Below are 12,472 nucleotides of genomic sequence, written 5' to 3'. Positions count from 1 at the left end.
GTGAAACTCCACACAGCCTCCAACCTTTCTTATCAGGGCATCAGAAAGTACATTAGTCATTTACTCCCTCTATGTTTCTTAAAATGGGTCACACAGGATCTTTTAAGTTCTAGAAAATGTAGGTTACAACTATTATTCTATCAGAGTAATTCCCTTAAATCCTATCTCTCTGAAAGTTAGATGAAAAGCAAACCTTGTATTTTCCAAAGGTGGAAGGTGGGAGAAAAGCACTTCACTTCAAGAATGTTTCTCTATTCTTCAACTTATTCATTGCTCTGCCTTTCTAACCTTAGTTATCGGAGGCTGTAATTAGGTCATCTGTTAAACATGGAAAACTGTTTCTTCAAGGTGGTCATGTATCTCACGTTGGAAATATATATATATATATAATATATATATATATCAGATCTTCACTCAAAAATGAGACTAAAAAGTTCAACTTAATATCAAGTTAAAAGTCAGAACTAAAGGTGAATGTTTTCGAATCGAGGAAACTTTCAGTGTACTGAAAGTTTAGATCATGAATGATTAAGATAGCTAATTGTATTTGAAAGGATGTTTTTTATAATTATTCATCCAAGTGAAAAATAAATACTAAGAAATTTTAAGATACTGGGGACTGTGCTGAGCACTGAAAACACACCAGTAAACAAGACCTCTATTATCTTAAAATCTACTCTGTATATATGTGTACCTTCAGATTCTAGCAAATTTACACGGGATGTTTGGCGATAGATCGATAGATAGATAGATATACATATATATAAATATATATACATATATAAATATACATATACATTGTTTTCTAAGATTAGGACTATGATAAGGAAAATAGTGTTTGAAAAGCATTTAAGATATATATATTCCTGAACTGAACTAATATATATATATTCTTGAAATATATATATTTCAACTGCCTTGAAAAAAATTAACCTTTCCATGAAGACTGTCTTACAAACACATTATGTTAATTACCTGTATTTTGCCTTCTTTATTTCAATATTAATTATAATTATCTACTTATCTCTGACTATCGTATAATTATCAAATAACTATGCCAATCTGATCAGCAAACTGGTGAGCCAGTGTTCTATGTCAACTTACGATAACAAAGCACATCCTATTACAAAGAAACCTAAAACAAAATGGCATTACCTGTAAAAGGCAAAAGTGGTGGTGCAAATATAAGATGCTTTAAAACCAAATGATATTTGCATAAAAATTTTCTAATTCTCTATGTTTGTTTTATATGATAATAAAATCATCTTGATATACCTAAAGGGTCTGGAAATTACTCAAGAAATTGACATATCAAGATTTATGTGAGAATGACATTTCTATGAAGTTATTATTATCCAAATATTTGCATGTTGATGAATTGATTTCTTCTGGAAACAATACACAATGTGATTTTCAAAATTGACCCTTTGCATTTAAATGTTCTTGATATTAATTTAGCTGTGCTTTATGCCATTGTTAATTAACTTTTAGTAGTCTGGGTTTATATGATTTTTGATTCTTAAATATGTATACTTATTTAAAGATCTTTAGAGATTTGTCTTCCATATTATGATATTTATGATAGAGGATAAAGAATTTTCCCAGTGAGAAGTTAAAGGACAATTTGAGATAAATCTCAACAGCCACATGTGTCTCTGACTACCTTGTTGTTATTGCCAGAGAATAGTATGGAGGTTATCTGAGAGGTTATGTCTTGTTATGCTTGTATTTTATGTAGTATTCTCTTGGAGAGAATCTTTCTTTCTTTTTCTCCCTCGATTAGTAAGTGATCAAGTAAGTAATACTGACACATTGGACCATGAGGCACCGGATATTTCAAAATCTTTTTCAGGGTGCGTGCTACAAGAATCAGAAAGTGATCAATGTTATTGAGATTGCTAAATTTGAGGAGAAATGTAACTAATTCACAGTTTGTTATAACAGCATTTAGCATAATATATCATTTAAATAAATACTTTAAAATATTAATATGATCTCATGAACACCAGGTAACAATAATTTTATGTGGATTGGAACCATCTGCTTAAACACATGCCATTTTTTATCTTCTTATATTATTTTTTTGAGATAACTCTTGGTCTAAGAATTAATTAGCTTCTTTCCTGGTGTCATGGTCCATAGATTCAGTGGTAAGGAGAAGCAGTATAACCTGCTCCAACTATATCCAGCCAAGATGTTGAAACTGCTTTCTACTAAAAGAATACAGGACTCCTTCATTCCTTATTTAGTAGAGGAGAATTCAAGATGATCCTGAGATAGTTTGCTATTGGCAGAAATCAAGGTTTCACTGACAGGTAGCAGGATCTAGTTAAAAAGAACTACCTGGTCATCATGTACAGAGAGGTGATACAGTGACAATTTGAGCATCCAAAAGAAAATAACGACAGCTAAGTGGATCCAGTCTGTGTAAAGTCATAAGTTTGTGATGCTCTAAGGAATACATAAATATAAATTCTGCTAGAAATAATCCTATGTGCACAATTCTTGCAGTAAATATGAGGAACAAATCACTCAAATGATACATAAATTTGAAAAGTTTTAAGTTGTGAAAGCAATACAATATCTTTCTCACATGAGGAAATTCAAATAGACGTTATGGTGAAATGGTAATATATTTAATTTGTTTTCTTCCTACAATACATGAAGGAGTAAATTTTAGAAATATTCTCCAATATATATGGACTTGCTTCATTTTGTCTTTATTTATATAGTCACTTATATTTCGGCTTTCTCATTTTTGTTAGTCAGTTGCAACTTTTCAGCTGCTTTCCATTTTCAGAAATTTTGTTGTTCTCATCTGCTATTGTCATTGTGATTTAGTATTTTATATTCTTTAACTATAATTTTGGTAGGGTTTGAATGAGAAATAACAATATAAGTGGCTATCTATTTAATCATGTTTAGTGTATAAGTAGAAGTTTTTTTGAGAAATAAAATACTTCATTTTTCCTCGTATCTCAGAAAACTCATGAAATTAGTGTATAATATTTCTGTCTGTTTTTATCTGTTTTGTTATTTATGTAATAATCTTAAATAGTAGTATGTCACCTGCTGTTTATGTACACAAGTTTTTCTAGGATGAATACTGAGGTAACAGAATGAGCTTTTCATTATTATACAATTATAACAAGGTATATAACTGTCAAAGCTAGAGATAGATTTTTCAATCTCTTTTGTAACCTCATTTGGGCATGAAATGTGAACTGGAGTAATGTGTGTAAATTTGTTGTTTAAAAGAAAATTAATTGGTCTAGATTTCCTCTCTTCTACCCCTTCTCTAACCTGGGTGCAGAAGTGGAAGTGGCTGGGTTTTTTTTATAGAAGATAACTGTAACACTCTATACTAGCCAGTAACTACATATGGCTACTAGAATTAAAATTCTATAAAATTAATAATAGCATTTTTCAGCTACATAAGCCACATTTCATGTCAATAGCCACATATGGCTAGCGGCTACCATAATGAGCAGTGCAGATAGATATAGAACATTTTTTATCATCTCAGAAAGTTCTATTAGTCAATAAGGGGATAAAGAATGGGGAAAAAAATGAAAGCAATGCAAGTCAAAACCTGAAATATTGCAATGCCTTATGGAGTATATCTCTCTTTCCATCTTAAATTTCTGGACTAACTTCAAACTGTTGTTTGAAGGAGAAATAAATATCTATCTTATTGAAGTCACTTGTTTTGAGGCTACTTTATCAGATCAGCATATCCTGTACACACACAAACACACACACACACAGTTGCATACACACACATATGTGCATATAAATGTTGGTTTGCAACCTCGGGAGTTCCCCAGGGTGAAATTCAAAGCTAGCCCCCATACATAGAAGGGGAGGAGAGACCAAAGAGGCAGACCACTCCAGATAGGTAAGCCCTGGTTTTAATAAGCAAGGGAACTTACATAAGGAGGCTTGTCTTGGGCAACTACAAGAAAATTTGACCTCTGCACCTGCCTTCAAGAATCTTAAAAGTTTATATAGAGGTCTTAATGGGGTTCAGTCACATATACAGTCCAGATGCTTGCATCTTTGAAACAGCTCTGGCTATGGGAACAGTGGGCAGAATTTATATATTCCAAGGACAGGGGAGGAGGTAAGGAGTCTCCAACTGCCTGGGCCCATCTTGCAGGTAAACCAGCTGTCATGTCCTTTCCATGACTTCCTCCAAATCTCCACCTCTCGTGACCAGTTCTTACAATCTTACATGTCCCCCTCTTCTGAAACGTGCCCTGAGCAGTGAGCAGTGGTTTTATCAGCATGGAAGTGGTTGGTTTGGTAGCTATCTGGCTGTGTTAGAGGCACATTCTACAGCAATAATACAAGCACATGCAAAAGAAAATGCAGATTAAGATAATGATTCCCAAAATAAGCAACTTTTTTGTGATCCAGTCAGTGGTCATGTCCTCTTGGTGACTTCCAACAAAGAGAGAGTTTCTGACCTTTACATATGCCATGTTCAACTTCACTAAATATTTCTATATTGGTTGTATGTTAATCTCCCGTTTATAGTTTTTAAGAGCCCTGGGTTCCTCATACCCCCACTGAAACGACATTTTTAGTGCCGATATGCTTTTCTCAGACCTCTTACTTTTCAGCTGCACTTACTATCCTTTTCACCAGAGAATTTGTGGGTATTGAAGAAGGCACTGAGCCTGCTTGGGTTATCTTTCCTCTTGTTGGATAGGCATGCTTAAAGAAAGTATAAAGTCTGATCTCTCAGAGCTACATGAAAGATGTAATGGAACCAGCTCTGCTCCTTTGCATGTGGCCTGTCTTTCATTAATGCTGCCTATAACTGGGTGGGCAAAATTATCCAGTTTAGAGTGTGTAAGTCTATCTGGCCACACACAGAAGCATGCATTTCATTTAGGCTTTAGCAGTCATTTCAATGAATACTTAAAATATATAATTTGATTTCCTGTTCAGACTTCAGGTAGGGAAGAAAGGATTTTTACATTAATCTCTTATCCTGTGTGGCTTAGTTTAAAAATTTTGATTTGTTACCCATTGCTTCCACATCCACTTATCCCTTAACCACTCCATTTAGGATATGTGCATTTGAATTTTTGCTTCTAAGTTTATATTCTTCATTTTTTCTTGTATGTATTTAGTTTCCTCAACAAGTTTGTATATTTACTAAGGACTATCCAAATGGTTCTGCTACAAAGTGTACAACTTTGAAGAACTTAAACAATACAAATTTTCTCATAATAATCAGTAATAAGCAAGATAACATTTACTAGTAAGATTATCTTCACAGTAAAAAAATGGTTAAAAAATTAATTTTCACAGTCTTGTTAACCTCTGTCAGCCTCTCTAATGGTAGCCAGGGGTGTTCTTCAAATATTTTTATTAGTAACAGAAACATCTTCAAACAACATATTAAGCTTTTTTTCCCAAATTAACTAAGATTTATTAAGCACTGATTATGTGCCAAACACCATGCCAAGTGCTTTATCCATATCACTCAGTTTATTTCTCATAGCAGTTATGTGAAGTAAACATAATCACTGCACTTTATGGGGGACTAAGGCATAATTATTAAGTAACTTTACTAAATTTATATAGTTAGTAAATAAACAGGAGATATTGAAATCCAGGTTTGACTCCAGAGTATGTTCTTTTAACCAGTACAATATATTGCTTCATAAATATTTGATGTTTATACATATTTTGACCTCACATAAACATTAACGAAAAACAGCTAGGGAAGCTTTTAATACACGAAGAGCGGTTTAGAGCTCCTGGGGTGTTCTCAGTTATGGTAGAGTGCATGTTTGTGGATCTGGCAAAGGGGAATGGGAATTGGAAGTATGCTATGTTAGAACTGAGGAAAATGGTAAGAGATGGTTATCTGGGTATGAGGGTATGACAGCTCCTGTAATCTTAAGAACTTTGAATCATTCAGTGGAGTCTTTCATAAACCAAGGCAAATGGTATGTTTTAAAAGTGATTTTGTAAAAAATTTTCACCTTCTTCTTTTTTAGCATTAGTCATTGTATGAATGAGTGTGACAGAGGGATCAGAGAGGAGGACACATGGTGAGTGACATTACCCACAATTTCATGGTGATCAATTCTGGGAACTATAATTAATCTCCTGCTATTTTGTGACATAAATGACAGCTTTAGCCAGGAGGGATAGGCTAATTTTTACAAAATAATGAAATAAAAGCAGTTCATTGCAGAGTGATTACCACTTATGCCTTCACTGGCATGAATTTGATGATACCTAATTGGCATTATGAAATTAAATTTGTAAATAAACATATGGGAATTAGCTTCATGATGTTCATATTCGACATGTGTAGAATTTTTGCAGTCAATTAAAAAGCATTTTAAAAAATCACTATTCCTATTTTGTTCTCTAGAGTTTCTGTTCGTGTAACATGAGTTAATCATCAATACTGTACATAAAATGTTTAAATGTATTTGCTTACTTCATGGGGATTTGATAAAATATGCTTTATATTTTATAATGTCCCAGTGTCTTGTTTCTGTAATTAAAGTTACATAGAAAGCTAGGTTTAACATTGAGCTCATAGAGCAGTTTCTAAAAATATGCCAACTTAATCTGAATTCTGTATATTTCAAAATGTCCACTTGTATGGTGTTATCTAATTACGGAGGCATATTAAATTGCAGACATTAATGTAGCACTATCTGTTATTAATTCAATTTTATAGTGGCATTCAGAAAGTTTTACATCTAACAGGTTGCATATATACTTTATTAATAAATTAAAATAGAGTACTACTTTTTATCATTCTTTTAGCAAGTCTAAAAATTAAGAATTGTTTTACGAAAAGTAACTTCTTTAGCAACTGTCTTTATAGCAATTCATTTATTTTTTAGATCTATATGAACATTATATAATAATCAGATGAATGTAATACTCACATAATAGTGTGATGATATGAGTTTACTATAAGAAACTTAAATATATTCCTCATTTTTGAGTTTGATCTCATAAGTTAAATATGAACACATTACTGGATAAATTTCATCCTTTCTATCATTTAATTACTTGAGATATGTGGTGAGATAACTTATAAGAGGTTATACAGAGAGTACAACAGGCAAACAATACATGCATGTATTCTTGTATATGTTTACCTTAAAATGTAAATCTCTAAAAGTAAAAGTATTCTTGCTTAAAACTCAGGAATTTGAACATATAATCTATCTTAAATCAAGGTTATTCACACTTATAATAAGTATATAAAGTATTTTCATCCATGCATTCATTAAAATACATTGAATATTTATTATTTATTGGCATTCTTATATTTTAAGATACTACAGATATAATAAAATTTCTCTACTAATCGTATCTGAGGCCATGAAGGAACACAAATATATTAAATGACAATTACTATCTAGGTCTCTCAAAAAGGAAACCAAGAGTCATTATGGATATTCCAAGAAGGGCTTCTAACTCAGCCTGATCACTTTGGTCAGGTCTCACATAAATCAGACCTGGATTTCAATATCTCTTTTCTTTCATAAATTATATATATACAGATAAATTATTTACTAAAATGCCTTGATTTCCATGTAAAATGGAGATAATTATACTGATTATTTAATATAATTGCTCCAAGGAATAAATAAATATGTGCAAATTATTTGTCATGGTCCTGAGCACATAATCAATGCTTAATAAATCTTGTTTCTTTCTCTAACATCATTTTTCATTAGCAATTTTACAACACCGTTCCCCACTCTGTCTCTCTCTCTCTTTCCCTCTTTCTTTCCATTCCTCCCTCCTTCTCTCTCTATTTCTCATTCTTACACACACACACACACACACACACACATAAACACACACACACACACATTGAAAATCTTTCATACAATGTCCTTTCCCCATCTCAAATCTTGACTGCTCTAGTCCTCATGCTAGTTAACTTTTCAGACTACTTCTACTGCAAAGAGTTACTGATCAAAATGTCTACTTAAATAACATGGTATTTTAGAATTGAAGTGAGAGTTAAAACAGTTGCTAGATTATTAAATATAACCTTGGATGAAAGCAGATGAGGATATACAAGTCAACCAGTAGAGAAGTAGAATAAAAAGAATGTGGAGATCACTTTTAAACTCTTAGGTAAAGTTAGTGAATAGGTGTCTTAGAGGACTATATATTCCATCATTTTCCCAAATACCATACCAAGTTAAGTACTCTAAACTTTAATTTATACACTCAATGCATCTTTATTTTGATTATTTGACTGAATTGTAATAGCACCACAGATAAAATCATGTGATCCACAGTATACATGGCATTATTATCTGTAGCATAAAAAGTTACTCTCTTCTATTTTAAATTAGAATTAATAGCATTTAGAGAGAACAGAAAAAAGGTAAATTGGAGAAATGCAGTGGGGGAGGGTAGTTACATTACTGTCAAATTGAATACTTAACAATCATTCAAGAGCTCAATAAATGTCAGCTAACTTCTCATAGAGGGAAACATGGAAAAATCAAAATGAATAAAATGAAAGGCGATGATTTCTATATTATGATAGCTTATCTTGGCAGCTAGGAGGCTCTATGTTTCTTGTGCTTTTGTAGTAAATGTAAAAAAAAAAAAAAGCCGTCTTTTGGAAAACAGATGTAACTGATTTCAAACTCCAACTCTGATACATTAGCTATATAAACTTAGGTAACGTACTGTTTTCTTATCTGTATAAAGGGGACTATAATAATTTTCATGAGTGTAATGCTTAAAGTAATTATGTGTGCAGGGTGCCTAACCCAATGCCTGGTACATAGTGAACAATTACTGGATAATACATATATAATTAATTCGTTTATTTATAACAAAGCTTACTTTATAAAAGAAATCTTCACTGATAATTTTTTAACCTTTACAAAAAAGACCTCAAATATTGGATAATGGTTTAATATTTGTTTTGAAAAACTAACTTGAAAATGTGTCTTTTTCAGTTTAAGGTTGATGCAAAGTGAACTGAAGATGTTAATCAAATTTATGACATTTGCTGCTGAAATATTGGACTTTGAGTATTAGATATAAAGCATGATGTGTCTAGGATATCCTTACCAATGAGTAATAGAAAACTGACAGCCTCTCTCATCCATCAACAAGCAGGAAATATTGATGACATATTTTTAGATCCAAATCTGAATGCCTTTCTCTAAACACTTCAAGAGAATTTAGAGAATGACTATACATAAAACAGTGACATGTTTCTACAATGAAAAGTGTGTAGAAGACTGAAAATCGCCAAATTTTTTGGCAAGTTAAGAATGCAAGAGTAATGTGTTGGCTACATAAATAAAAGAGAAATAAGGGAATAGAGATGTTAAGAAAGGGATTAGAGAGACTGTTAAGTAATAAAAGAGATACATAAATAAGTATACAAACAGGTAAGTTTATGTTCAGCTCTAGAACATTCATTTAGTTGAATGTACTTTAATACTAAAGAAGGCTGAAACAGGCAATTAAGTGGAATCTGGGAACATTTTTAAGAAATACTGTATCTAAAATGCCAACATCAGTGTGTCAGTAATGACCATTTCTTCTGTATAATCAATATAAACACAAATATCCTAGGAAGAAAAAAAATTCCTACTAAAAGTCTAGGTAACTCCACCTTTACTAGATCACTTAAATGTTTTTCACCATTCTTTGCAGAGGCATACATTATCCATTTTATCATTTTGAAGAAAAATAATAAAATTAAAACTCAATTAAATAGAGTTGGATGACCAGAAGGGGGAGCTCTCATGCCCTGAGATGATAGTAGAACCCAACAGGAAAAAGAAAGACTCCTATTCTTTCCTGGAAGGAACTCAACCAATGAAAAGCCATGGACTCTGTTTACTATAGACCTCCCAACTTTCTTTTCCCCTCCATGAAAGTATTCTCCTTTCCTTGCCCTGTGGGAACTTTCACGTGGCTTGCCATATTTGCAGTCCCCAAATTGCAATTTTCTAATGATCTCAAATAAACCCATCTTTGCTGGAGAAATATCTGGCAGTCTATTTGTTTTAGGTCAAAATTTTGTAATCATATGTAAGAAAAGAGCAGTTTACAATGACTCTAGGCCCCAAGCTAGACATCAATGTATTTCAGTAATAATTTCAATGTATTTCTATATTTATATAGAGTATAGAAAAGCAATCATTAAAGAAGGAAACATTGCTGAAAATGTCAAATGTTGGGAAAATTTTTCACAGGCTAATCAATTGCAGGACGCTCTCTACAAGAATAATCAATCATTACTTATTTTCTTCAAAATTGGATAAAATCTAATGGAACATTTCTTCTTGATTGCTAAAATGGGGAATATGTTGGGTTCAATATTCTTTAAAACATAAAGACCTCTGCTTTACTCTATGCCATTTGAAAGTTGCATCAGACGTCCTTTAGATACTGTAAATGAAACATTCTTACATGTCTTAACTGTGTAAAATATTTATTCTTGAGTAGAAGGAAAATACTAAGAATAAATGTAATACTATATATTAACTATCCATTTTCTTCATCTACTCTTCTAAGAATTGACTTTTAAAGTCTAACTTTTCTCATATTCAATAAAATTGTTTTTGTGGTGATCAGAGGCAATTGAAGTTCTAATGATCTCAAATACATTAATGAGATCTGTCCATTTGTTACTTGAAACAGTATACACAAGCTTTAGTCAAGGGATTTTTTTAAACATTTCCCTAGTTAAACACTTAAAAGAGTTGCCAAGAGTTTGATCATAAATGAATATAAAAGTTATTAGTGTAGTGTTTCCTAACATGTCCTTAAATTGTTTTTGGAATGGAATCATTACAGCTACTTTTCAATGCTGAATTGTATAAGCTTATACAAATATTTCCACAAACTGTTCTCTTTTAATATCATTTTCTTGGAGCCAAAGAGCTCTGTATATGTGGCCTTGCACTCTTGTAGCTTTTAATAGCATCCTGATATTCCATCAGTAGTTTTGAGTGTTAGTGGCACTATATATCAAGACCTATCATCTAATCTCACGCAATATAAGTTATAGTGTAATTTTGCCATACAAACATATCAATGCACTGTAATTTTGGTGGGTTGATTTATCTGGAAGTTTTCATAAGAACAGAAAGGAACAAAAATAAGATGAACTCAATGGTGACAGTCTTGGTATTATTAGTCATATTTATAATTTTACTTTTAAAGTGAATCCATGTGGAGATTGTCAAGATATATAGTTTTTACGATGCCATCAAATATCATTAATATGTATATAGAAAATTTTCTGTGATTTAGATGTTTGAGCTTAAGTAGAAAAACTGAATAACATCCATTCTGACTCAAAGTCCTCTATTAACTACATATGTAGGTTATTATTCATATATTATATTAATAAATATGAATTAAACAGTCATAAAGCTTATTCTTTTAATAACCATTGTATCGATGATATTTGTGTAATGACAAACTTATGCTTCTTATTAAAACAGCTCATAAAAAGCTTAGTTATTTTTCCCTGTTGGCCTGGAGAAACCAGCTACAGAGATGTTTTAATTTAAATTAACTGTTTCAAATTAATCTTGAATGTTATCAAATTAGAGACATTAGAGAAATACAGGAAAAAATAAATGCGAGAGAAAAATTTCACTGCTTCAGACTCCTTTCTGGTACTTTAATTATTTCTTAATTTTTATTCTCTGAAATTTACCTCCAAATCACTAAGGAAAATTCAATCAATAATTTTTGCTATGAGAATATATTGTAATGTTCCATTCAGAGAACTAAAAATATGGTTAAGAAAAGATATTTTATATACTACGTAAAATAGTATATTTGTGTGTGTATACGTTTGTGCATTTCATATAGTCCAGAATTTCCAATAAAGACAAGATCAGTTCATTTTGGTTATGTAAGCTTTAACCTAGAATGTGAAAAATACAGTCTGATTTAGCTATTTCTATCTTTACACTTTTTCCAAAATGGTTTATTCATGCCTGGTAGCTTTCTTATTTTCTGTCAAATAATTTCTCTTTTATTTTTCCTAGAAATGTAGACTGTCATTTCTTTCATGGGATTTTTCTAGCCTGTACATTCATCATCACCTGATTTTCATTAGCCAGCTTACATCAACCTCAGTCAAATTCAGGATTTGATGTATATTCTAGATGGAGAACTACTTTTTATATTTGGGTTTGACTTAATAGGAATATATATTTTTTTCTTATTTAATTATTAAAATGTTATCTATAAAATGTTCGATGTTTTTATATAATTTTCATTTTGAATTAGCTGAAAGATGTAGAAATATATAATTTATATATCATGTTAGACAATTTGCTTAAGGAACTTTTTTCACGTCTAAAATGGGAGCAATGATTTCTGCTTCATGAACACAGGAATAAAAATGAAATTAAGTATTTAGTGGTAGATGTGGATATAATAAATGGTAACCTTAAGTAAAAAGATATTG

The sequence above is a fragment of the Lagenorhynchus albirostris genome, chromosome 9, assembly GCF_949774975.1.
Source record: "Lagenorhynchus albirostris chromosome 9, mLagAlb1.1, whole genome shotgun sequence".
NCBI lineage: Eukaryota > Metazoa > Chordata > Mammalia > Artiodactyla > Delphinidae > Lagenorhynchus > Lagenorhynchus albirostris.
Note: the sequence above shows the minus strand (reverse complement) of the source record.